Raw genomic sequence first — 6,000 nt, 5'->3', positions numbered from 1 at the left:
ATTTTCAACACTTGCAGGTAACTGCCCTGATCCACCAAGTTAAGGAAAGGAAAAGAACCTAGTATGAAAATTCTCCTGAGATTTACTGTCTTACCTGTTTGGGTCTAAGTTTTGGACCTCACTGCATAGCTTAATAAGATGGGGAACAGAATATCCATTTTAAGCATGTTTAACATGTTCGGTGTGTTAGGAAAAACATCACATTTTAATTAGCCTTATTTTGCTTTCCATTGATGTCAGAGAAAAATTAGTAAAATGAGTCTTGATGTGTTAGATTAGTAAGTATTATTACTGTTGTTTTAAATGATCATACTGTCTTTGGTAGTTTTGTTTTGTAACTGGATGATAAAGATGACAGTGTTTGAAATTTTCTGAAGACTTAAAATTAAGAGACTTATTGAAATATGTTGTCAGAATCCAAAAATAGCTTGAAAAGTTCTGATAAGGAGCTGAATGTAGCAAGATAAATATTATATAAAAGAAACAAGTAACAAGTAGACTTGTACATGTTTGTTTGATAGTTTTGGATGTATGCGTTTGAGATGGATGTGAGGGCTTTATGTTTTAATTAGTAGTACCTGTCAAAGGGTTTAGTGGTTTTAGGAAACTCATTAGGAATCAGCCAGGAGTGTGATATGGCTTCCCAACTAGATGATGGCTCTTTAGGGCATGTTCATGGAAGTACAGTGATCTGAAAACATCAAAGCAGGTAGCTAGGGTCAGACCACATTGTGCTCGTATTCTGATCATTCTAAGAGCTGTCTTTCAGGAGGGACTTGGGCAAGTTGTTTGTATAGGTCAGACTAGGTGTGATAGAGGTGGTAAGAGAATCAGAAATCTTATTATATGGAATAGGTAGAAGGAAGTACACAGTAATTGTTGAAGAAATAGACTTAGGGGGGATGGAATAGTTTTAAGACACTTGAAAGGCTATTATGTAAGAATACAGAGTTTGGTATATGTATGAAGGAGCATATTGTTTTTCTTGTTCATTTGCTTTTTTAAACCTGACATTAATTAGAATGATTATGTCTTTCACACTTATTTAAGTATAAAGGTGGCAAAGCCCTCAGTTTAAGGGATATAATATTGTTTCTTGATGTATTACACATTTGATTCAGGTCAAATCTTTGTGTACATAATTATATGAATTTTACTACATCGCTGGCATTTCATTTTTTAAAATAATACATAAAGTACAGAAATTCAGAGAAAATAGCTTGTTAGCTTGAAGAATTTAACTTGAAGATACATGTCTATTTTTTAAAAATTACTTAAGAATGTTACTTGCTTTGTGATTTATTTTAAATTGGATTTCTTTATACTCAAATTAAGGTTTTCAAAAGAGGAACTGACTTGGCTTCAGAGCCTTTGAGGAGTGCCCCATGTCATCCAGACGCAGCTTTCTCCCGTGCTACTTTACCTCACTGACTTGGATCAGTTTTCACACCATTGGGACATAACAGAGGTAATGGTCCATTTGGAAAGGCATGGAAGATTGTTAGAATTCAGTTCATCCACCGCCAATAGTTACTGTGTGTTAGCGTTGCCTTGTGTAAGATGTTTCTAGAGGTTGAGAGCAGTATAAAGCACAGTCCCTGTTCTGAAAGTGCGTGTGACCCTTGGATAGGCGATGTGGATTCCTGAAAGAAGAGTTTTCATAAAGTTATGCCACTAGAATAGAATAAATTAGCAGTTTGAATGATAGAGACACATTTATTTTCTTTTTGCCTAGTATAGGGTAAAAGGAAAAAGAGGAAAGACTTCATGGAAAAGGAAGAATTTTATGTAGATACTGAAGGATTAATAAGAGTTAAGTAGGATTTTGTATCCTTGAAGGTGGGTTTTTCTAAACAGAAATAATTATTTGGAAGCTCCTTTGGTTTTAAAGAATTAGTATGTAGTTTATCAAAGTTACATTTTAAACCCCAAATTTCCCTTAAATTTTAAAGTTCAACTTAACAAATCTTTTTAGATATATATAGTAAGTTTAGGGAATCATTTTAAAAGGAGACTTAAACTATATTGCATCCCTTTTACATACATATTTAAAACTTTAAAAAACTGTTTAAATAACTTAATATATTCACTATTTGGTAAGTAGTTCAGTTTTCAGACAAACCTTCACAAATGTTATGGTAAATCTTAAAACATTTAATAAACTTACAAGCATGGTACATATTAATATCTTAAGTTTCAGTACTATTTATAGTGAAATTCAAATTAAAATTACAAGTCTAGGTTAGCTGTTAATTCTGTTTTAAATTGAAATTATAGGGCTGATATTTTACGCTAATAGTCAGAATTGTTTTACGTTACAAATATATAAATATGTAAAGCATCATAAATACTGGTACTAAGGATTTGAGTCTGTAAGACATTTATATATTAGTTAATTTCTTTTATTTATTTCTTCAGTTTCTTTCCTTGCATTGAAAGGTACTTGCCCAGTAGAATTGTAGCTGTGTCATTCCAAATAATGTTGGTTGGAACCTTTCTTGCACATTCTGAGGTTGTGTTCTGTGCTAGCATTTTTTTTTTTTTTTTAATGATTCATAAGGTTTTGGTTGGGGCACTGAAGTCCTTGGGAACTTCTTTCCTTGTAACTCGTAATTGCTCGGCCATAGCCTTTCCAAACAAAAGATAACCTTTGTAAGTGTTCTCAACAGGGTCGTCTCTAGAACCTGAATCTGTTTTATTGCTGTACCAATTGATTTTATTCAGCTGATCTATTGACGACTTCTTTCATTCTTTTCCAGAATACTCTTTACATTCTTCCTGTATCTTAGGGCTACACCTTTTGTAGACATTTAACACATTTCTCTCATGGTTTTGTTTGACTGTGATCACAATACTTGGGTCATGCCAGGGACACTTTCTTCTCTGTATCACCTAGTGCCTAACTATGTTCATATATTGGCTTTCAAAAAATAGTGGATTAGAAACAATGAAAACTAAGGAGTTGGGTAACCAACCTGCATATTTAATATCTGGCATTTTATCTTAATCCATAGTACATGCAGAGAGTGAAGCCTTGCACACTGCTGGATTTGAAGGGTTGGGTTTAGTGTCAGTAAGTGTTCTGTAAGCTTGTTTCTGATGTTTTTAAACTACCTCATGCATGGATTGGGGAAAGCGTGGTATGGGGATTGATCAGTGGGCCCCAGATTCCAGACAGAGACTTGTTAAGTGTCTAGTTTGATAACTTGAACAACTCCAATAATCTCTCTCTGACAATTTTAATTTTTCTGAATCACGTCATCTGTGTAAAGACACAGATGTCGTGAAAATGTGATTGGTTATATTTCTGAGTGTACATTGGCAAGAACATGTATTAAACTTCAAGGATGCTGTCTTTGAAATGTTAAGACATAAATTAGGAAAAATCTGAAAGTTTCTTTCTTAGCTTTTGAAGTTAAATGAAGATTCCAGTTCTATTTTCGATAAAATTTGCCTTTAAGTTGGCCTTATCACATGAAATTATTTGAAATATATGTAGTTTTTGACAGCCTTAGTGTAAAAATTGATTTTTTATTATTATTTCATTTGAAAAAGTTACTAGTCAATGGCGTGAGTTTGCTTAGTTTGTTCTATCTGCTTAGTCTGAAGTGTTTTTTTTTTTTTTTAAAAATCGGACCTTTTTTTTTCTGAGTAGATTTTCTTCACAAAGTATACTTTATTTACTTACCTACTTAACACATTTAAGAATTTACTTATGTATATACGGCAGTATGAGGTCTTCACCATGTACAGGCTTTCTCCAGTTGCAGCAAGTGGGGATTACTATCTGGGGCTGCTCTTCAGCTGTGGGACGCGGGCCCCTCTCTGCGGCGGCTCCTCTTGTTGCAGAGCATGGGCTCGAGGGCTTCGTTAGTTCTGGCACACAGGCTTAGCTGCCCTGTGGAACCTCCCCAGACCAGGGATTGAACCTGTATCCCCTACTGGGTGGCATATTCTGGACCACTGGACCACTAGGAAAGTCCCACAGGACAGTGTAGAAGAACAGAAGGATAACAGTAAAAGTGTCCGTCCAGTCTCTGTCTGCCAGCCATCCATGTCCCTTCCTTAGTTTCTAAATGTATTCTTTTGGATAACTTCTGTGTCTTCACAAATGATTATATATATATTCTTTTGGCTTCTCCTTTTATAGACACAACATACTCTGATTTGGACCTTGCAGTTTTCATTTAGTATCTTCATGATCATTTCTTCCAAACACTGAAGGAAGAATTGTATGATCTTGCCATTAATGATGGAAATAGTAGTTAAAAGGGAAAAGGAATCTTTGGACAGAGATATCATTCCCAAATGGAAGTGTCTTTTCCAGAGCCAGTGCAAGGTTTTAAGGTTAATTTTAATTGTCATTTATAAAATTTTGAATGGTTTGAAAAGACTACTTTGTAACTAAATTCTGAAGAATAATAATAAAACATTACTCTAGTTTAAGAAATAGAACATTTTTCTTTGTTTTTGAAACCTCTGATTTTATTAACAGTTTTATGTGTGTGACATTTCTGTATAAAATTAGGTAGAAAATACTTCAGTGTAGAAATTAAGTGTACAAAATCTTGTTAAAATTTTTTATATTTTTAAAAAACTCTCAATTTCCACACTGTAGCAAACTGCCATGCCTGTTCTGGAGTTGTGCACTTATGAAGTCAGGATTCTGATGTATGCAAATTTCAGTTAACACTAGTTGCAAAAGTGAAGACTCCCTGTATATATGTATGTTTGTGTGTCTCTGTTTGTATTTTTGTTTACTTTTGTTTTGAAACAATCTCAGACTTGGAGAAAAATTACAATTGCAGTACAAAGAACTTCTCTTTTCTTAAACTGTTTGACAAAATGCCCATTGTCGATACTTTAGCATACAAGTAGACCGTGTTTTATTGTACCTGCAAATTCAGTTTTTGGAAACTGAAGTTCTGCGGCAGCCCTGCACTGAGGGTGTCCGTCATCTTTCCAGTAGCATTTGCACACTCTGGGTCTCTGTGTCAGTTTGGTGATTCTCGCAGTATTTCACACTTTTTCATTGTTATTTCTTAGAGTGAGCTGTGATCGGTGACTTTTGATAATACTGTTGTCATTGTTTCGGAGTTTGTAATTAATTGTAACCATGAACCGTGCCCACAGGAGATAGTGCAGTGATCTTAGTAAAATATGTGTGTTCTGACTGCCCCACCAGCCAGCCATTCCCTATCTCTCTCCTTCTCCTCAGGTCTCCCTATTCCCTGAGACTCAGCAGTATTGAAATTAGGGCAGTTAATAACCCTGCAGTGGCCTCTGAGTGTATGTGTGTTTGTCACTCAGTTGTATCCAACTCTTTGTGACCCCTGGATTGTAGCTCGCCAGGCTTCTCTGTCCATGGAGTTCTGCAGGTAAGAATACTGGAGTGGGTTGCCATTTCCCTCTCTGGGGGATCCTCCTGACCAAGGGATCAAACCCCAGCCTACTGCATTGGGTCAGATTCCTTACCATCTGAGGCACCAGGTGTTCAAGTGAAAGTAAGAGTTGCGTATCTCTTACTTGAAACCAAAAGCTAGAAATGATTATGAGCTTAGTGAGGAAAGTGTGTTGACAGCCAAGATAGGCTGACAACTAGAACTCTGTGCTGGTTAGTCAAGTTGTGAGTGCAAAAGAAAAGTTCTTGAAAGTAAAAGGGCTATTTCGTGAACACAGGAATAATAAGAAAGTGAAACAACCTTATTGATGATGCGGAAAAAGTTTGAATGACCCTTAAGCCAAAGCCAAATCTTGAGCAAACCCTGATGATGATTTAGTCATTAAGTCGCATCTGACTCTCTGCAACCCCATGGACAGTGGCCTGCCAGGCTCCTATGTCTGTGGGATTCTCCGGACAAGAGTACTGGGAGTGGTTGGCATTTCCTTCTCCAGTGGATCTTCATGACACAGGGATTGACCCGGGTCTCCCGCATTGAGGGCAGATTTACCGACTGAGCTACAAGGGAAGCCTTAAAACTTTCGTAAGTCTCTTCAGTT

Source organism: Muntiacus reevesi, unplaced genomic scaffold (genome assembly GCF_963930625.1).
Source record: "Muntiacus reevesi unplaced genomic scaffold, mMunRee1.1 SCAFFOLD_140, whole genome shotgun sequence".
Lineage (NCBI taxonomy): Eukaryota > Metazoa > Chordata > Mammalia > Artiodactyla > Cervidae > Muntiacus > Muntiacus reevesi.
The sequence above is the reverse complement of the archived record's forward strand: the minus strand, read 5'-3'. Positions refer to the sequence as shown.